This window comes from Lepidochelys olivacea, assembly GCF_965140295.1.
Source record: "Lepidochelys olivacea isolate rLepOli2 genome assembly, chromosome: 1".
In the NCBI taxonomy this organism is placed as follows: domain Eukaryota; kingdom Metazoa; phylum Chordata; order Testudines; family Cheloniidae; genus Lepidochelys; species Lepidochelys olivacea.
Genome location: NC_140411.1, coordinates 274,195,382 through 274,217,848, shown reverse-complemented (window position 1 = coordinate 274,217,848; position 22,467 = coordinate 274,195,382). Strand labels below are relative to the sequence as shown.

General features: G+C 43.8%; 1 protein-coding gene across 10 annotated transcripts in view; it reads right to left on the bottom strand.

Moving 5' to 3' along the window:
* Positions 1-22,467, bottom strand: part of POC1B (POC1 centriolar protein B) — a 168,736-nt gene that overhangs the window by 87,548 nt on the left and 58,721 nt on the right. The window contains exon 12 of one of the 10 annotated variants that reach the window (XM_084631167.1): positions 19,269-19,637. The exons of the other annotated variants lie outside the window; for them this stretch is intronic. The gene's annotated coding sequence lies outside the window, so the exon portion shown is untranslated. Of the gene's footprint in view, positions 1-19,268; positions 19,638-22,467 lie in introns of those variants that run through there. 10 annotated transcript variants of the gene reach the window in all.

The following is a 22,467-nucleotide window of genomic DNA, read 5'->3' as shown; positions in this document are numbered from 1 at the left end:
TGGGAATCAATTTTATCTAGCTTTGCCTCAATTTTTTTGTTTATAGCTGTCACCACTAAAGACACTAGGATAACATGCAAGTCAAAATATTCATGCCCCTGTGATGGAGCTTGATACCTCTTCTCTGTTCTTTTGGCCATGTGTGCTAAAGAAGAGAGAGTCTGTCAGAGGATTTTGGTGAGCCCCAAAGCCACACTAGCAGGGGCATGAATGGTGGTCGTTTTGAACCAACACACCCTGAATCCCCAGAGAATTCCCCAATCCTCTTCAAAGGCTCCTGGTAAATGTTGTAGTCATCGGTGACAGGAGATGATGACTCAAAGACAGTAGACTCATCATGGAGTATATTAGTGTATCAGGCTGGTTTGTTAGTGTAAGAACCTCTGAGGAAGGAAGAAGAATAGCTGTAGATAAACCCTCATGTAGCTGACAGGTAGTACCAAGCTGGAGAATAGCATCTTGTTGGTAAAGCTGGCCCATCATTGGTATCAAGGATAGTTCCAGTTGGGAAACAGCACCTAGAAGGTGGTCTAGTGTCACATAAGTATCGAGGATGGCAGGACTTTGGATGGCACTTGCAGGACAATCTCGTTGTCCAGTGCCAACAAGAAGAGGACCTCAAATCTGGGGGAACTCCCCATAACTTCCAGAAGGGCCAATTTCCTACAATATCATTGAAAAACATTATGGAATTAAGTTTATGTATCTTTGGGATCCATTGTAATAAATGCAAAATTTATGTATTATTGTGGACTAGGATTGTATGTAACCTCTTTAGAGGAGAAAAGTGATCTGAGGCCTGGGAGTTCAGAGGACTATATGGAAAATGTGTCAGAAAAGAAGGGATTTTTGGGATAATTATGTGAAGTGGATTCCCTGGGGAATACCTGGGGAGAGGTTAATGCAAATCCCCCAGCTCTGGCTACGCTAAACACCAGCCTTCCAAAGCTATGTCCTGAGGAGTGGGTCATTGTCTGCTGATTATGTGATCCCTGAGACAAAATCAAAGGCCCGAGCTGTATGAAGAAACAGCTGAACTGCCCAATCTGAATTCTGGTTCTGAATCTGAGACAGTTGTGAACTTGCAACCATGGGAAAAACTCAGTTGTGGATTTTGAAGAACTGACACCTACTAGGGCCTGAGGTTGCAGTTGGGGTGACCTCTGGTAAGCCTTTTAGCTCATGTGTATGTTTTTTATTGTTTTTAGTATGCTTTTACTGTAATGCTTTCACCTTAATAAATACGCTTGCTTAGAAAGAGCTATGTGATAACTTTCAATTACACTGTTTCTAGCCTTCAAGGAGAAAGCAAAGCACAAACAGTGGCCTTTTAGGCAGTCTGGCTGGCTGGAGATATCACAGTGTAAATCCTGGGAGCTGTACAACTTAGAAATCTCTGGTCAGGAGGAAGAGAGATACGGGTCTTTGCCCAAGAGGTAACAGCTGGGAGCCGGAAACCTTTATATAGGTGTCCTTGGTGGATTATGGAGGAGGAATATAGGTGCTGTTATCTTGAAACTGTGACAGAGTCATCCTGCACGAGTAGCAAATCCGGTACTAACAAATATAACAGATCCCATGCCACCACATACACCTTGGCCGTAGGTGGTACTGATAAAACAGCAGGGGGAACAGAACTCAATGCCATAGACAAAGCAGGAAATTGAGTTGTTTTTGATGGTATCCCTTGACTTGGCAGAATTGACAACTTGGTACGGTTTACGGCAGAATGCAGTAAAGAGGATCACCTCACCAAGGATGCCAACCTTGGAATTGATTTCTCCTTATGGAAGTCTGACAAGGATCTAGCCCTTGAAGGAGAAGAGACTGTGGCTGCACGAAGTGAAAACCCCAGATTTCTTATGGCTAGATGAAGCTAAATCACCAGACTTCTTCAGGTGCTTACACAGCACTGAAAATGGGTAATGGTGTCTTCTATCCCAATCCCTTTGGCACAGAGAAGCTGCTATGTCTGGCAGCGCCCTCTTGGAGGGGTTTAGACAGAATCTTCCCATATTTAGTAGCTGGGTACTGAATGAGGGCACACAGTTGCCTCCATCAGAAGGTCTCTAAAACAAACCGCACTTTTCAGATTCTTATTAATTTAACTATTTTCTCTTACAAAAAAAACCCCAAACAACAACCTCTTCTAGAACACAAAGCCCAATTAGAGCCACAACTACATTTAGGAAGACTTCCTACAATGTGGCTTCTGTAGATTTGGTGTTTCTGATCATGTAGATGTGCGTGTGCCCATGCACACACACACACACAAAATGGTATTTTGGGTAAGGCACTGGACTGGGATTCAGAACTGTTCTCTTCCTGATATACTAGACACTTCCCATGTGAATGTGACTATCTACAATTGCACTATGCTAGACTGTAGTTTTACAGTCTGCCCTGAGTAAGGGGTAGGGCATAGTTGCACTAGCTCAGGAGCAGACCAGGAGTGACTTGGAGTCACAATTTACACTGCATTGGCCAGTACATGGGCGTGGAAGGAAGGCAGGGAGCTAAGGTTCACCTATGCCTGCTCATTCTTCAGTATAGGAGGAAGAATGCTGCTACTTGTGATATGGGTAGCAAGTGCAGGGGGAATAAGATGGCTCCTTGGATCCCTGCATGAGCAGGCAGCAAACAAGAGTCACTAGTAAATTAGTTCCTCATGTGTATAACAAAGATAATTCTCTCCCAACACAAGAGTTTTGTGAGGATAAATTAATGAATGTTTGTGAGGTGTTCAGATACTCTGGTTCCATGCCATACAACAGATAACTATATATAAAAATAAATTCACTGATATTATGTTTCTAGAATTCATTTTTAGCTGCTGTCAGGAGGGAACCTGGCATCCCAGTTCCTAACTTTCCATTGAGAGAGAGATTTCCCCCACCCCCCATACATGCTTCACTGGCAGATCTGAGATTGTAAAAGAGCTATCAGTTTCGCGTTTACTCTCCCCTTAAGATGGGGGAGGGAGAATTTAACAACAGGAAGCTATCTACAACACCATCAGATATGTAGCTCGACTTTTGTTGAGAAAAGCAAATCCCTCCAAGTCAAATCATTTTTAAGAACATGTCATGGAGTTAGAAGCACAAGAAACCCATCTGCAACACAGCCACATAAGAGACCCAGAGACAACTCCAATGCTGCCAGCACAACTGATTGAGGAGTCAGCCAAAGAGCCAGATGCTAGTGCCAGAAAAATAGTATTTCACAGCTTGCCATCTAAACCCCTGACTGCAAGCCAGGAAAATGAGAAATAGTACTATGTAATGGTGACAGCACTTCAGTGACCTGACTCAAGTTTTATTAATAAACATTACATTACATTTAAAATGGCAGATGAAGTAAGGTTTCAAAAGGTTAAAAAGTGCTCTAACAATACTTGTCCGAGAAAACATTTGAAGTGAAAACATGTATGAAAATTTATTTTGAAAAACTATATGTATATGCTATTTTTCTTAATTTTTTATTCAATAATTGGAGTAAGAAGAAAAAGGTCATGTTAATCCATTTCATTGGGGAGTTTTAGTAATGCATAGACCATTTGGGACATGTTCTCTAATTTGTATGGATAAATGTAATACTCGATGCAGCCTAGTAGAACACAAGGATGGGATTTTCAGAAGTGCTCAGCAATGGCCTAACCTTGCTTCTACTGTAGCCAGTGGAAGAAGAGTTAAGCCATTGCTGAAAGTTTTGGAGAATCTCATCCTAAATGTTCAAGAAACGTTTCTGTAAGGTGGTCTGACATACCTGGTATATTTTTGACATCTCATTTATTGTCATTAGTATTCTATTAGAAGTTCAATCAAAACATGTACATTGTCCAGCAACAATTAAAGTGTTAAACATGGTGGTACACAAGCTTGGTAGGTATAGAGAGACAAGTTCTGTTTGGTTGCACTAAGACCAGAGAATTCACTGGTAATACTTTGGATGTAATTTTTCAAGGTTGCTGTAAAGAACTATGTTTTATAGCTGACTAGAGCTTTTTGGGCTGCTATTGTTGCAACTTCAAGAAAAAACAAAACCCCAAATTGAAACAGATACCTAGGTACCAGGAGAAGGGTCAAGGTTCCAGCAGCCCATGAAAGAGCACCAAGATGCAATTCAAATCACAACTGTGACAAGACAACAAATGTGAGCAATTGTTCAGGGAACTTGTTGGCTACTGGAGTTTGAAGATCAAATTTACATACTAACTAATGCCACTATTGGTACGTTTAGGAAGTTTCTGCCTCGCTGATGTGACAACATTAGGGAAATAATATTAGAGACTAAGCGTTAGAAACCATCTGTTACTTTTAATATTCAAGTTAGTTTTAATATTCAAATTATCTTGCACATATAATCATATAAGCAACTATAAAAATATGGAATTTTATTGCCCATCTAGAAGTAATTATAAAATGCTGCTTGTACCCCACACCTTTCTATGTAGGAAAACGTATCACTGAGTGGGCTGGTTTATTTTCTAACTGCCAACATCTGACATTCACATATTTTTCTTGGTAAATTGAGAATAATTCTTTTCAATTTTGTGAATTAAAAAGAAGTCAGAGTGTGCATGTTTTTGGCCTAAGAGGGAAAAAAGTTAGTTAATAGGGATTATGGTCTAAGTAAAAGACACAATGGTCACAGCTATTTAGTGAACGTAACCTTAATTAGTTCTGTTAAACTAAAGAATAATACTGGAGAACTACCCTCAAAATAAGTACAAATGTATACTGCTAAAATGTTTAAGGCTTTGTGCTTTTCTCCATAAGTGGTACTGGAGGAAAACCAAAATATGCAGACGTGGGCCAAGGAAACGGGTGGGATGGGTTAGGAAAGAAATGGGTCCATTAAATGGTGCCCCTTTTCTGAGATCTTGTAGAAGCCAAGTATGGAAACTCCAGAGGGATTCAAACCTGCCACTGATGTTGTGAGATGGTCGGACTGGCTGCAGTGTGATCTCCTCCCTCCAAACCCAAAGGGAAAAAATCATGCACAAGGTTCCCCTTCTCTCTGCAACATGGCGACAAAGTTAGAGGAAGTCCTGCCCCAGGGCTCCTGCAGGAGCCATGCTGTCATATAGCTGCAGAAAGGCAAGAATTCAGTTGATAGAACAGGATAGTGGTCCTAGCAGATCCCCAGAACGCCACAATTTTAGTGAATTGAAACATAGGCTTCAACTGCAATGTAAGCATAAAAAGGAAAGTTCACGTGTTGAAACGAGTGGAGTTTCCATTCCCGTATGTGGTAATATTCCACATAATAGATACAAATGGGATGCTACAAATAGGCATAGCAGGGATGCTGCAGATTTATAAAAAAAGTTATTATAACCAGCACAGACACTCCCATTCTATCATTCACCAACATGGTAATTATGTGGTAATTTAGTGCCACAACTTAAAAAAAAAAAAAAAAAAAAGAGTAAAGAACAGGTTCACTGTGGATTTATTAGTATTTAGAAATACACTATATATTCAGTGTACATTCCACATCATTGAATGCATGTAAATGTAGCATATCAATTTAATGGTGTGCATAATTTTAACTGTGTGGCAATATTGTAGTTAAGTGAAAAATTTAAACCTTATTACCCCATAATGTAAATGGCATAACACTATGTACTGTGCAGAGTGTGTGTGTATAAAAGTATAAAGAAAATAGGAACATTGAGTACTAAGATACTATATCGAATGCAATATTATGGATGTGTTTTATTCATACTACTTACCCAGGCAAATTCACTCCCCAAACATTGCTGCAGATCTTTTACACAAAATGGCAGCATCACCAAATAGCAGATTTAAAAATAATAAATATATCACTGGACAATTAACAACATTTGGAGGTTAGGGTTTAGGTAAACACACAACTACACAGAAAAATACAGTATTGGTAGAGATTAGCATTCCCTTTGTGCTCAAAATAAAAAACAAAGTGAAGTTTATCCACTACTATATTCACAAACATTGCTTAAACCTTGTTCACTCTTCTGTTGCTCCACAATACAGTGGCATGCAATGTTATATTCACATCAGTGACCTCCAGATAGGAACTGTCAAGACTTATATTACTCGGTGTCCATTTTTATTAGCTAGATCTGCACAAATTGGTGTATCCCTCTAAAAATGCCATGTCCAAGCCCTGACACAAAATTTCAGATCTAACATAAATCATTTTTTCCAGTTTAAATGAACTTCCTTTTAATATGATTAAGTTACATTAGCACCTGAAACACAAATACAGGTACATACCAAGACTAGGATAGAAAGTCGAAGTATGTACAAAACTCAAATATGAGGTACCCACAATATGAGTTTCTTGTATTGCTATACAATAATAAACAACTGGAGATTTGGTCTAGAAAATTGTGCTCTCATGGTTAGAACAGGATAAATGGAGTCCTGAAACTTGGATTCTATTTCTAATGGGAATTTTGCCACAGATTTCAATGAGTTGTAGGATAAAGCATCTGTAAAATAGGATAATGCTCACCCACCTTTTTATCAGTACAAGAGCCTCTGATGAACTATGAACTTACAAACTATGTAAGTGCAAGGATATTATTCACAAGAAAAGCACATTAACCTTGGAGTGCATTGTTTTTGAATTAATGCAAAAAGCAGCAGCTGCAGCATGAAAGACACAAGAATTTTAAGTCTGGGCTGCTGATTTTAACTATTTTTTAAGGCAGGTGCAGACTATAATGCTATATCCAATCTACATGCTTCCCTACATTAGACAAAGTAAAATGCACTAACCCCTTTTAAAGCAATGAGACATACGCAGAGACCATCTACAGAGATCAGATTAAATGCACAGCTTGTTTACACACAAGATATTGTTGGTACAAACATTGGTCTAGATCCTGCCATTTGTTTGTGCAAGCATAAGGGCCCACCCATGTGGCAGTACCATAAATATGAACGGTCTCTACACAGGCACAAGGGTCTACCTGTGCTGATTAGAATGCAGGATTAGGGGCTCAATTATATTTAAAAGACATTTTAAAGCTCAATATGAGATCAATATGTCAAGGAGCAATTAAAGATGCCATTTAATTGCTTTACTAAATTAATTATATTAATAGTACATTATACATCACATACTAGGGGAATAACTAAGAGAAACATTAAGATCAACTGTGGCAGAGGAAAGACATGCATTAACAGGAACATTATACTACTCCCCATTTATTACTACTTTTCATTTGTTGAATGCTGACCAGATTTACAAACAGGACCAATTTGAATATTTAATCAGGCTATCAATTTTTAATTATCATACACGTATTGCATGGCATCAGATGTTTACTTAAAAAAAATCACCAAACGCTACAGTGACATCATGAAAAATGTTTTGTTTTTACTTAGCAATGTGGGAAGAGAGCCTGCTATACTGGATCAGCCCATCTAGCCTGATATTCAGCCTCTAACAGCAGGCAAAACCTGTTTCTTCAAGAGAATGTGAAAATTATAAATTGTACTTTTCTAATTTTGTACAGAGAGAGAGAACTACTTTCTGATCCCCATAGATAATCAGTTTACATACTGAAATACAAGATTTGACTACCTATTTAATTGCTGTAATTGCAAATGTATTACGATTTATTTAAAAGTTTAGAACTGTAGGTGCCTGATATAAGTTGAGACTTACCTAGCGGTGAAATATCCGGAGCTGAAAATAAGCATCTAGGTTCTGGTTTAAACTGTAAACAAGATTTCTTCATGCCTTATCTCCACCGGTCCACTCCCAAGTTAACTGAGCAGCCAAAGTCCTCATAACCAAAAACACCATCCCATAACCCCTGTAAATGTCAGCATTGTTCCACCTTCACAGCCACCTGAAGGTGGCCAGTCAAAGGATGCAATCATCACAGCTAAATGCCAGAATAGAAACATCCAGGGGAGACTACAATGGCCATTGAATCATTCAACCTACCCATTCCCCTACCCAGTTCATTTCTGATTCTCCCTGCAAGCACTTCCATCTCACCCCCATTACCATCAAATGCAACTCCCCTCTGTTTGAGATCCCAGAACACGAACAGACTACTTTTAACATCTTTATTTAGATTGAAGGGAAATTGACAGCTTTTTTCCTTCTAAGTTCAGGCCTTTATGGTGCATCTACGGTGCATTAGAAGACTGGCAGCACGGCCACGGCTGGCTCCCATAAGCTGTCTCAAGCTTGCAAGACTTGGGCTCTGAGGCTATGAAATTGCAGTTGCAGACATTTGGGCCTGGGCTGGAGCACAGACTCTAAGGCCTAAGCTTGAATGCCTACACTACAATTTCATAGCTCTGCAGCCCAAGTCTTGCAAGATCAAGTCAATTGGCCCAGGCTGTGAGATTCAGTGCTGTGGATGTTTTAACACAGTGTAGACATACCTTGAATGTAAATCTTCACTCAAGAATTAACTTGAGTTATCTACTGCTCTTGAGTTAGTCTACCTCAAGAGAGAGCAACCACACTGTGAAACAACACTCACATTATTGTGTCCACATTGAGATGGTATTCACTTGTTTGTGGTGCAGATCCTCTGGCTCTTAGCACTGCAGTAAGCTAAGCTGCTTTTGAATTCTTTCCCAGTGGATTATGGGGAAACTGGTCTGTCTTTTTGGGCACTGTAAACAAGATTTCTTCATGCCTTGTCTCCACCTGCCCACTCCCATTGTGGAAATTGTGGGATGGCATTAGAGGGCTTGCAGCACGTGAGTGGCACTAACCTGCATCTACATTAGAATGCTTGTGTTAGTAGCTGACAAGTTGTGCTCACTTAAGTTTTAGCCTATACCCCCTTTTGGGCTGACCAAATCAAATTAATAGCACCACAGGTCCTGCATTAAGCGGTTTTGTGTGTAGAAGTTAGGAGTAACAGTTGTGTTAATTTTGCAGGGCAGACAAGCCCCAAGAGTGGTGTGGGTGTTTGCTTTTTGTTTTTGCATCTCCTGCAACAGTTGTTGATATCACTAAAACACAAAGCCTGCATCTAACAACAGAGTAGCAGGGTGACGGGTGCTCTCCCTCCTGCTTTCACAGTACCCCACACAGGTTTGGTAATTGGCTGCTTAACTCCTGTCATGAAGGACAGTGTAATTCCAAGCTTCTCCTCCCCTCTTTGGGGGCATGGAGAGATACACACACCCTCTCCAATCAGAGTCCGGAGATAAAACACTCTCTACTGGTCAGGAGATGGGATCAGATAAACCCATACAGTATGTTACAGAATACAATGTTTTTAAAAGCATTGTTAAAATGATAATAAAAAGAAAACCTGCAGTGCTCAGCAGTTGGCACTATAATCTCAGATCAACAGCTCAAAGTGCCACACTGCTGGCTGGGAGTCTAGTGTCTTCATAGATATTGTAAAGCAATAATATGTTATAAATATAAACAAAGGGGAAGTTGACACCAATCATTGTAAATCAGAAGCTATAAAATGTAGACATTTGATATGGGAAGCTAAAGGTATCAAGGAACAGGTCTAAGGCTATTAGGGCAAAGGACAATAAGGATTTTTCTTAAATACGCCAAGAACAAAAACAAAACAAAGCAGTAGATTTATAGTATGGCAGTGTTAAGATTGTTAATAATGATTCACAAAAAGTGTGTGTTTAATAAGTATTTTTGTTCTTTATTTTGAAAGATGGATGTATATTCATATCTTACAGTGGTAAAGAAATAATTTCTATTCCAACAATAACTAAGGAGTGTATTAAACAGCATCTGTGTTTAAACATTTTTAATTCTGGGGAACTAGATAACTTGCACCCCAAAATCTGAATAGAAATTGAACCTGTGAACCACTGTTAATTTTTTAATATATCTTGGAACACTGTTTCCAGTCCTCTGGAATTTCTCCAAAGCTAGTGCATCAATATTTATAAATGGCAAACAGAATGACCTGTGAAACTTTAGGTAGGATAGCTTGACAGTGATGTCAGGCAAAAAAACCAGTGAACAGCTAGTATGGAATGCAATCAGTGAAGAATGGTAGCATAATTAATGCCAATCAGGGAGCTTTAATGAAAAATAGATCTTGTCAAACAAACTTAATAACCTTTTTCGATTAGACTGTAATCTTGGTTGAAAAAAAGGAAACGTGTTGACAAAATATACTTAGACTTCTGTAATACATTTGATTTCATACTGCACAATATTCTGATTAAAATTAGCACTATAGAAAGTCAGTGTAGGACATTAAATAGGTTAAAAATTGTTTAGTTGATGAATCTTCAAAAGTAAATGGATAATCATCAACAAATGGTGGTGTTTCTAGTAATTTCAATAGAATCTGTTATTGACCCACTGGTAGTCAATATCTTTATCAATAATCGAGAAGAAAACATAAAATAATTTTTGAAAAAGTTTGCAGATCACAAAGATTGGTGGAATAGTAAATAATAAAGACAGGTCAACTCTACAGAGTAATCTGGGTCACTTGGTAACCACGGCTCATTCAAACACCATGAATTTTAATATAGCCAAATACAAGGACACATGGTCTAGGAACAAGTAACCTAGATCAAACTGGCAGAATGTGGGAGTGGGTCTACCTTGGAAAGCAGTGACACTAAAAATAACTAAGGTGTTATGATATATAACCAACTGAACAAGAGTTTGCAGTGTGATATAACAGCTGAGAGTGCAAATGTAATCATTGGTTGTATAATAAGTAGGGGAATATCAAGTAGGAGGAGGAAGTTGGTATTACATATGTATTACTGCATTGGTAAGACCACTGTCTGATTACTTTGTCCAGTTCTGGTGTCCACACTTCAAAAAGGATGTGGAAAAACCAACAGAGGTTCAGAAAGAGAGCTACAAGAATGATTCAAGATCTGGAAAACTTATAGTGAGCGCTGGTCTACGCTAGGACTTTAGGTCGAATTTAGCAGCATTAAATCGATGTAAACCTGCACCTGTCCACACGATGAAACCCTTTATTTCGACTTAAAGGGCTCTTAAAATCGATTTCCTTACTCCACCCCTGACAAGTGGATTAGCGCTTAAATCAGCCTTGCTGGGTCGAATTTGGGGTACTGTGGACACAATTCGACGGTACTGGCTTCCGGGAGCTATCCCAGAGTGCTCCATTGTGACTCCTCTGGACAGCACTCTCAACTCAGATGCACGATTGTTTGCCGTTGCTCTGACACAGGGAGAGGCGACTGACGACACGGCTTACAGGGTTGGCTTACAGGGAGCTAAAATCAACAAAGGGGGTGGCTTTACATCAAGAAGTATTTCAGGCAGGACTTCATGGAGGGTTCCAATAAGAAATGGTGCACCTAAGTTATTGTTCTTATTGGAACAAGGAGGTTAGTCTGGCCTCTGATTGATACATGGCTAGATGATAGATACATCGCTGCACCTTCTCTGTGAGTGACTGCAGTGTGACCTAGAGGAATGAGTCCCCTAGACGGGGGGAGGGGTGTGTGTGCAAATGAGTACAAAACAAATCTGGTCTATTTCTTGTTTTGATACACTCCATTTATCTTTTACATCTTTGGCAGGCAGCAGACGGTGCAGAAGGACTGCATGCCATCCACATCTCATGGCTGCTCGGCAGAAGATGTTACAATAGGACTGCTAGCCATCCTCATCTCTTGCCTGCCCGGCAGAAGATGATGCAATAGGACTGCTAGCAATCCGTATTACCTGCCTGCTCACCATAAGATGGTTCAATAGGACTGACTGCAGGACTAAAGAGAATGACTTGATCAAGTCACTCCAAATTTAGTCCCTGCGCCCATGTCTGCCCAGGCACTCCTGATCGACCTCACACAGGCGACCAGGAGCACCTCGGACATGACGATGATGCCTACCAGTCCTATTGCACCGTCTGTTGCCACAAGGCAATGCGTTGCTGCTGCTGTGTAGCAATGCAGTACCGCGTCTGCCAGCACCCAGGAGACATACGGTGACAGTGAGCTGAGCAGTCTCCATGCTTGCGATGGTATGGCGTCAGCACAGGTAACTCAGGAAAAAAGGCGCAAAAAGATTGTCTGCCCTTGCTTTCACGGAGGGAGGGAGGGAACGGGGGCCTGACGATATGTACCCAGAACCACCCGCGACAATGTTTTAGCTCCATAAGGCATTGGGATCTCAACCCAGAATTCCAATGGGCAGCGGACACTGCAGGAACTGTGGGATAGCTACCCACAGTGCAACACTCCGGAAGTCGACTCTAGCCTTGGTACTGTGGAAACACTCTGCCGAGTTAATGCACTTAGAGCATTTTCTGTGGGGACACACACACTCGAATATATAAAACCGATTTCTAAAAAACTGACTTCTATAAATTCGACCTAATTTCATAGTGTAGACATACCCTGAGAGTCTTAAAACACTGTTTAGTTTATTGAAGAGAAGGTTAAAAGAGCTCATGTGGTCTGGATTCATAAACACCTAAAACAGGAGACGTTTTCTGATAGTAACAGATAAAAGCATAACAAGGGATTCTCCATCACTTGAAATCTAAGTCAAGATTGGAGATCTTTCTTAGGGTATGTCTACACTACGAAATTAGGTCGAATTTATAGAAGTCGGTTTTTTTGAAATCGGTTTTATATATTCGAGTGTGTGTGTCCCCACAGAAAATGCTCTAAGTGCATTAAGTGCATTAACTCGGCGGAGCGCTTCCACAGTACCGAGGCAAGCGTCGACTTCCGGAGCGTTGCACTGTGGGTAGCTATCCCACAGTTCCCGCAGTCTCCGCTGCCCATTGGAATTCTGGGTTGATATCCCAATGCCTGATGGGGCTAAAACATTGTCGCGGGTGGTTCTGGGTACATATCGTCAGGCCCCCGTTCCCACCCTCCCTCCCCCCGTGAAAGCAAGGGCAGACAATCATTTCGCGCCTTTTTTCCTGAGTTACCTGTGCAGACGCCATACCACGGCAAGCATGGAGCCCGCTCAGGTAACCGTCACCCTATGTCTCCTGGATGCTGGCAGACGCGGTACGGCATTGCTACACAGTAGCAGCAACCCCTTGCCTTGTGGCAGCAGACGGTACAGTACGACTGGTAGCCGTCATCGTCATGTCTGAGGTGCTCCTGGTCGCCTCTGTGAGGTCGATCAGGAGCGCCTGGGCAGACATGGGCGCAGGGACTAAATTTGGAGTGACTTGAGCAGGTCATTCTCTTTAGTCCTGCAGTCAGTCCTATTGAACCGTCTTATGGTGAGCGGGCAGGCGATACGGACTGCTAGCAGTCGTACTGTACCATCTTCTGCCGAGCAGCCATGAGATGTGGATGGCATGCAGTCCTTCTGCACCGTCTGCTGCCAGCCAAAGATGTAAAAGATAGATGGAGTGGATCAAAACAAGAAATAGACCAGATTTGCTTCCCCCCCTCCCCTGTCTAGGGGACTCATTCTTCTAGATCACACTGCAGTCACTTACAGAGAAGGTGCAGCGAGGTAAATCTAGCCATGTATCAATCAGAGGCCAGGCTAACCTCCTTGTTCCAATAACAACGATAACTTAGGTGCACCATTTCTTATTGGAACCCTCCGTGCAGTCCTGCCTGAAATACTCCTTGATGTAAAGCCACCCCCTTTGTTGATTTTAGCTCCCTGAAGCCAACCCTGTAAGCGCCCCTCCCAGCGTCAGAGCAATGGCAAACAATCGGGCATCTGAGAGTGCTGTCCAGAGCACTCACAATGGAGCACTCTGATGGGGCTAAAACATTGTCGCGGGTGGTTCTGGGTACGTGTCGTCAGGCCCCCGTTCCCTCCCTCCCTCCGTGAAAGCAAGGGCAGACAATCGTTTCGCGCCTTTTTTCATGAGTTACCTGTGCAGACACCATACCACAGCAAGCATGGAGCCAGCTCAGGTAACCGTCACCCTATGTCTCCTGGGTGCTGGCAGACGCGGTACGGCTTTGCTGCACAGTAGCAGCAACCCATTGCCTTCTGGCAGCAGACGGTGCAATACGACTGGTAGTCGTCCTCGTCGTGTCCGAGGTGCTCCTGGCCACGTCGGCTGGGAGCGCCTGGGCAGACATGGGTGCAGGGACTAAATATGGAGTGACTTGACCAGGTCATTCTCTTTAGTCCTGCAGTCCTATTGAACTGTCTTATGGTGAGCGGGCAGGCGATACGGACTGCTAGCAGTCGTACTGTACCATCTTCTGCCAGGCAGGCAAGAGATGAGGATTGCTAGTAGTCGTATTGTACCATCTTATGCCAGGCAGGCAAGAGATGAAGATGGCTAGCAGTCGTACTGTACCATCTTCTGCCAAGCAGCCATGAGATGTGGATGGCATGCAGTCCTTCTGCACCGTCTGCTGCCAGCCAAAGATGTAAAGGATAGATGGAGTGGGTCAGAACAAGAAATAGACCAGATTTGTTTTGTACTCATTTTCCTCCTCCCCTGTCTAGATCACACTGCAGTCACTCACAGAGAAGGCGCAGCGAGGTAAATCTAGCCATGTATCAATCAGAGGCCAGGCTAACCTCCTTGTTCCAATAACAACGATAACTTTGGTGCACCATTTCTTATTGGAACCCTCCGTGCAGTCCTGCCTGAAATACTCCTTGATGTACAGGCACACCCTTTGTTGATTTTAGCTCCCTGAAGCCAACCCTGTAAGCCGTGTCGTCAGTCGCCCCTCCGTCCGTCAGAGCAACGGCAGACAATCGTTGCGCGCCTTTTTTCTGTGCGGACGCCATACCAAGGCGAGCATGGAGGCCGCTGAGCTCATTTTGGCAATTAGGAGCACATCAACTACCACACGCATTATCCAGCAGTATATGCAGCACCAGAACATGGCAACGCGATACCGGGCGAGGAGGCGACGTCAGCGCGGTCCCGTGAGTGATCAGGACATGGACACAGATTTCTCTGAAAGCATGGGCCCTGCCAATGCATGCATCATGGTGCTAATGGGGCAGGTTCATGCTGTGGAACGCCGATTCTGGGCTCGGGAAACAAGCACAGACTGGTGGGACCGCATAGTGTTGCAGGTCTGGGACGATTCCCAGTGGCTGCGAAACTTTCGCATGCGTAAGGGCACTTTCATGGAACTTTGTGACTTGCTTTCCCCTGCCCTGAAGCGCATGAATACCAGGATGAGAGCAGCCCTCACAGTTGAGAAGCGAGTGGCGATAGCCCTGTGGAAGCTTGCAACGCCAGACAGCTACCGGTCAGTTGGGAATCAATTTGGAGTGGGCAAATCTACTGTGGGGGCTGCTGTGATGCAAGTAGCCCACGCAATCAAAGATCTGCTGATATCAAGGGTAGTGACCCTGGGAAATGTGCAGGTCATAGTGGATGGCTTTGCTGCAATGGGATTCCCTAACTGTGGTGGGGCTATAGACGGAACCCATATCCCTATCTTGGCACCGGAGCACCAAGCCGCCGAGTACATAAACCGCAAGGGGTACTTTTCGATAGTGCTGCAAGCTCTGGTGGATCACAAGGGACGTTTCACCAACATCAACGTGGGATGGCCGGGAAAGGTGCATGACGCTCGCATCTTCAGGAACTCTGGTCTGTTTCAAAAGCTGCAGGAAGGGACTTTATTCCCAGACCAGAAAATAACTGTTGGGGATGTTGAAATGCCTATATGTATCCTTGGGGACCCAGCCTACCCCTTAATGCCATGGCTCATGAAGCCGTACACAGGCAGCCTGGACAGTAGTCAGGAGCTGTTCAACTACAGGCTGAGCAAGTGCAGAATGGTGGTAGAATGTGCATTTGGACGTTTAAAGGCGCGCTGGCGCAGTTTACTGACTCGCTTAGACCTCAGCGAAACCAATATTCCCACTGTTATTACTGCTTGCTGTGTGCTCCACAATATCTGTGAGAGTAAGGGGGAGACGTTTATGGCGGGGTGGGAGGCTGAGGCAAATCGCCTGGCTGCTGGTTACGCGCAGCCAGACACCAGGGCGGTTAGAAGAGCACAGGAGGGCGCGGTACGCATCAGAGAAGCTTTGAAAACCAGTTTCATGACTGGCCAGGCTACGCTGTGAAAGTTCTGTTTGTTTCTCCTTGATGAAACCCCCCGCCCCTTGGTTCACTCTACTTCCCTGTAAGCTAACCACCCTCCCCTCCTCCCTTTAATCACCGCTTGCAGAGGCAATAAAGTCATTGCTGCTTCACAGTCATACATTCGTTATTCATTCATCACACAAATAGGGAGATGACTACCAAGGTATCCCAGGAGGGGTGGTGGAGGAGGGAAGGAAAATGTCACACAGCACTTTAAGCACAGCACTTTAAAAGTTTACAACTTTAAAATTTATTGAATGACAGCCTTCTTTTTTTTGGGCAATCCTCTGTGGGGGAGTGGCTGGTTGGCCGGAGGCCCCCCCACCGCGTTCTTGGGCGTCTGGGTGTGGAGGCTATGGAACTTGGGGAGGAGGGCGGTTGGTTACAGAGGGGCAGCAGTGGCAGTCTGTGCTCCAGCTGCCTTTGCTGCAGCTCAACCATACACTGGAGCATTCTGGTTTGGTCCTGCAGCAGCCTCAGCATTGAATCCTGCCTCCTCTCATCACGCTGCCGCCACATTTGAGCTTCAGCCCTGTCTTCAGCCCGCCACTTACTCTCTTCAGCCCGCCACTTACTCTCTTCAGCCCGCCACCTCTCCTCCCGGTCATTTTGTGCTTTCCTGCACTCTGACATTATTTGCCTCCACGCATTCGTCTGTGCTCTGTCAGTGTGGGAGGACAGCATGAGCTCGGAGAACATTTCATCGCGAGTGCGTTTTTTTTTCTTTCTAAGCTTCACTAGCCTCTGGGAAGGAGAAGATCCTGTGATCATTGAAACACATGCAGCTGGTGGAGAAAAAAAAAGGGACAGCGGTATTTAAAAAGACACATTTTATAAAACAGTCGCTACACTCTTTCAGGGTAAACCTTGCTGTTAACATTACATACATAGCACATGTGCTTTCGTTACAAGGTCGCATTTTGCCTCCTCCCACAGCGTGACTACCCCCTCAACCTTCCCCCCTCCCTGTGGCTAACAGCGGCGAACATTTCTGTTCAGCCACAGGCAAACAGCACAGCAGGAATGGGCTCCTCTGAGTGTCCCTGAAGAAAAGCACCCTATTTCAACCAGGTGACCATGAATTCTATCTCACTCTCCTGAGGATAACACAGAGAGATAAAGAACGGATTTTGGTTGAATGCCAGCAAACATACACTGCAATGCTTTGTTCTACAGTGATTCCCGAGTACGTGTTACTGGCCTGGAGTGGTAAAGTGTCCTACCATGAAGGACGAAATAAGGCTGCCCTCCCCAGAAACCTTTTGCAAAGGCTTTAGGACTACAACTAGGAGAACCGCAAATGCCAGGGCAAAGTAATTCTTTCACATGCTTGCTTTTAAACCATGTATAGCATTTTAAAAGGTACACTCACCAGAGGTCCCTTCTCCGCCTGCTGGGTCCAGGAGGCAGCCTTGGGTGGGTTCGGGGGGTACTGGCTCCAGGTCTAGGGTGAGAAACAGTTCCTGGCTGTCGGGAAAACTGGTTTCTCCGCTTGCTTGCTGTGAGCTATCTACAACCTCCTCCTCCTCATCATCTTCTTCGTCCCCAAAACCTGCTTCCGTATTGCCTCCATTGAAGGAGTCAAACAACACGGCTGGGGTAGTGGTGGCTGAACCCCCTAAAATGGCATGCAGCTCATCATAGAAGCGGCATGTTTGGGGCTCTGACCCAGAGCAGCTGTTCGCCTCTCTGGTTTTCTGGTAGGCTTGCCTCAGCTCCTTCAGTTTCACGCGGCACTGCTTCGGGTCCCTGTTATGGCCTCTGTCCTTCATGCCCTGGGAGATTTTCACAAAGGTTTTGGCATTTCGAAAACTGGAACGGAGTTCTGATAGCACGGATTCCTCTCCCCAAACAGCGATCAGATCCCGTACCTCCCGTTCGGTCCATGCTGGAGCTCTTTTGCGATTCTGGGACTCCATCATGGTCACCTGTGCTGATGAGCTCTGCATGGTCACCTGCAGCTTGCCACGCTGGCCAAACAGGAAATGAGATTCAAAAGTTTGCGGTTCTTTTCCTGTCTACCTGGCCAGTGCATCTGAGTTGAGAGTGCTGTCCAGAGTGGTCAGAATGGAGCACTCTGGGATAGCTCCCGGAGGCCAATACCATCGAATTGTGTCCACAGTACCCCAAATTCGAGCTGGGAACGTCGATTTAAGCGCTAATCCACTTGTCAGGGGTGGAGTAAGGAAATCGATTTTAAGAGCCCTTTAAGTCGAAATAAAGGGCTTCACTGTGTGGACGGGTGCAGGTTTAAATCGATTTAACGTTGCTAAATTCGACCTAAAGTCCTAGTGTAGACCAGGGCTTAAAAACATATGCTCTAGCTCAAGCAGATGTTAGCTTCATGCAGAAATTACTAGGTGAAATTCCCTGGCCTGAGATATGCAGGTGGTCAGCCTGGAAAATCACAGTGGTCCCTTCTGCTCTTAACTATTAATTAGTATTTTTTCCTCATGCCTAGAAACACAATAGGCACTCCAATGCTGCTTATTGCTAGTTATTGACCACATAGGGAGTAACATGACAGCAGCAGGGAGAGCCACTGTAATGGAGCTGACATGGACATAAGTCACTTCCATCATTTAAAGTGGAGCAGGTGGCTGCATTCCTTGACTGAACGAGATGTTAGCAGTGTAGTCAGTAATAGGATAAACAGAATTCTACGGCCTTGACTTGAGAGTTGTCAGATAAGCAAAGGAGGAACAGCTTTTAAATCAGTTGCAAAGAGAAATACACTTTATTTTAAAGTGCTTTATTACTCATTTTGAATCTTAAATATTTTTATTTTTTGTTTTGTTAAACAAGCATTTCATTCAAATTTTGCAGCACACATGGTTGTCAGCATCCTGTACCAACCTCAGACTCACGCAATGGTTAGGAATAACAGGGTAAGTCAAGGGCACTGTTCCAGCCTCAATGTCTTGTTCCCTAGTTTTGTGTCAGTTTGTGCCAAAGCCTTAGCATACAACTTCAGACAAAAAAATATAACCCATTAACTTTTAAGGGAAGGGGAAAACACAAATTACACACTCTATAAACACAACCACCACCAAACATTTTCATCATTTTTAAATTCAGTTAAATTAACTGAATAATAAAATATTCAACTACATTCACTTGTGCCACTATATCCAAAACAAGAGGGGTTTTAAAGATTTATGGAACTGGTGAACACAAGCTTCATTATTTTCCATTGAACTAAGACTCACAAATGGCATTCAGACCAGTAATAAATCATATTCTAGGTCAGCAGAAAGATCATTACAAGCTGACAGTCCAAGTGAAAGAAACGCTTTTCTGGAAGTGCTTTAGTAGTTATTTCCTGTGTGAAAGACTAGCTGCTGGTTTTTGCATTCCTCAGGGTACAGTTCTTCTCAGAGGATGTTACTCTTCCACAGGAAGAGGAAGGAACCAGTTGTTATTGGATGTGTGGGTTGATAGCTGTCGGACATTTTCTACGTGTCTCAGAATCAGCTGTGAGAACTTGGATAAACAGCTTAGATTCCCAGCCCAGGGAAAACATTCCTATGACAGCTTACAAGTACAGTATCTCAGGAAGTTATGGGACAGAAATAATACCTGGAACTTTTACACCTCCAGTTCCCAGAAATGTGCTGATTTACTAAAGGAACTACAAAAAAGAATAGGCTGACTTGATAAACTTTCTTTAACCATTTCACTTAACACTGTGTTTTGCTGCCACATTAAAAAAACATTTATAAATTTTTTTTGCCAGCTCTAACTCACCTACACAACTACTAGAAAATAACCAGTTAGTTTTACAACATGAAACAAAATATTAAGAATTTCATTACTAACCATGTTTATTATAGTATTGCCTAAGGGCCAGCCAAGAATGAGGCCCCATTGCCAACCCTATCTTAAAGAGCTTACAATCTAAATAGACAAGACAGACACAGGATTGGGGAAAGGGTATAACTAGAGGCAGATTTTGTGGGGCCCTGGGCCAGAGCAAGTGGGAGCCCGTCCCCACCCCTTCTGCCTGCAGTCTCACCTGCCCCTCCCCGGTGTTCCTGTTGGATAAATGGGGTCAAGGGCCGGGGGCTTGCCCCACCCCTCCCCAGCGCTCCTGTCGGGGCATGGGGTCGGGGCCTGGCTCCCTGGCAGGAGTGGCGGGTGGGCAGAGAAGGTTGGGGGGGGCATTTTTCTAGGGCCCCCCTCCCTAATTGCCCAGGGCCCCAGGACACAGGCCCCGTTGGCCCAGTGGCTAATCCACCACTGAGTATAACACACAAGCAGAGTGAACAAGATGATGGTGGCAAACATCATGTCAGTTCCATGATTCTTTCCACCCATTGGGTGGGATTACTTAGGAGGGGATTGGCTAAATGGAAACAAACGGAAAGAGATGGGAGGAAGAGAGACAGGGGAGAAGAGGGTAAGAGGTGCAGGTACAGAGTGAAGCTGAAGTGAAGAAATTGTGAGGAAGGGGGAAATAGGAAGGAGAGGAGTGGAGCAAATTGCCAATCAACACAGGGCAAAGAAAGTCCAGTCAGAACTGTAAAACAGTTTTCTGAGGGCTTGTCTACATGGTCAGTTAGGGTGTGGCAAGCTGGGATGTAAATCTGCAATGCTCTACCCTGCCACACACTAAATCACTGTGTGGACCCTACTACCATACACACAAATTCTATCATGAGGTTTGACCTGCTGCTGTTTGAACAGCACAGTTAGCGTGTGGTAGCTGGGACCACACAGCGACTTAGCGTGTGGCAATAGCACTGTCAGGGCCGGCTCCAGGTGCTTGGGGTGGCAGCTAGAAAGGGGAGGCAGTGTTTCTGCGGCGGCAGCAATTTGGCAGCAGCTCCTCTGTCCCGCCAGCCGCTGCGGCAAGATGGCAGCAGCTTCTCCCTTTTGCCGTCCGCAGCGGCAGTTTTTTTTCACTGCTTGGGGCGGCAAAACCTGTAGAGCTGGCCCTGAGCACTGTACATTCACATCCTGGTGCAGGAGGCATACTGTATCTCCACGTGGATAAGCCCTGACTGTCCAGAGATCCCTACTTTGGATGCTATTCTTCTAATGGCTAACCTTTGGATAATGGGATCGCAGGGTGTCCATTGCCAAGGGGGGGGGGGGGGTGTCAGACAAAAGGTTTGCACGCACTTGGTGTGCCCTCCTAGAGGCCCAAAGCCGGGAACAGTGCCTAAACTGTGCTCAGCCCCAGAACACTAGTGGTACATGGAATGCAGAGTTTGGATCCCACAGCAGCCGTTTTGCAAGTGTCCAGCCAGGGGAGCTTGACTACATCTGGTACAAATCTACTACTCTGCAATTGTACAGTGCTTCACAAAACAGGGCCTTGGTTTTGGTTGGCCCTTAAGCACTACTGTTATAAACATGATTAATTACTTTACTTATTAACTAATACTGTAGCTGAACCAATGTAATTATTTAGCACAGGCTACATACTTAAAAATAGCAAAGGAAATCTTCCTCTCCAACTATCTAGGATATTAAGTCAAGTTCAGTCTTCAATTCACTCAAAGCACCATTAATGAACACCCTGACATGTATTACTTAATTATGCAGCAGTGCAACATACATTCCCAATTCTTTCTTAGTATACTAGTAGTTATATGTCCTGTTAGAATATCATCATTATAAACAGTGCAAAGGAAGGCCATTAAGATCACATTCCTCCCTTATTACATATGTATTACTTCTCTCTTGTGTATAGCTAATTTTTAGATCCATTATCAATTGCACTAGCATGCCTCTTAAATCAGGTACACTACACATGTCAAGTAATTGTGATGGGCTCAGACCCAGAGAATCAAAACCTGTGACAATTTGGGGATTCGGTCTATGTACAATTTATGAATTCTGATTGATGAAATTATCTAATGATACAACAATTTCATGTCTCACTGTATGTGCAGTCAGCCATGGGGCTGTATTATGCATTTCCAAGACCAGGGACAATGGACAGTTGTTAAGGCTAATGACTATATTCCAGTTGAGAAACTAGCTCAACCTACAGGTTTCAGAGTGGCAGCCGTGTTAGTCTGTATCCGCAAAAAGAAAAGGAGGACTTGTGGCACCTTAGAGACTAACAACCTAGTTTGTCTGCAGAGGGGGTAGGATTTGGAGCAGTAGAATTTTCCCAGCAGCAGAACAAAAGAAGCCAGGTGTTAGTGGTAAGACTTACAAACTCAAGAGAAAGAAAGAGAGGGGCATGCTATTCTGGGAGGAGGGCACAGGGAGTGCCAGGGCTGTTTAACTCTGGAACGAGGCAGAGTAAAAGGAAGCTGACTTGGCGAAGGAGAGACTCCATGATTTGGAGGAGCAGGATTCAGAATTCCTCAGAGAACTCTGACATAAGCAAAGGAAATGCTCCAGAATGATGAGGAAACTGAGGCAGGAAAGTGTGTATAGGGTTTTATTATATTTTTCTGGATCTGTAGGTCTTCTATGCTATCTAAATAAAAAGAATAAGTGTG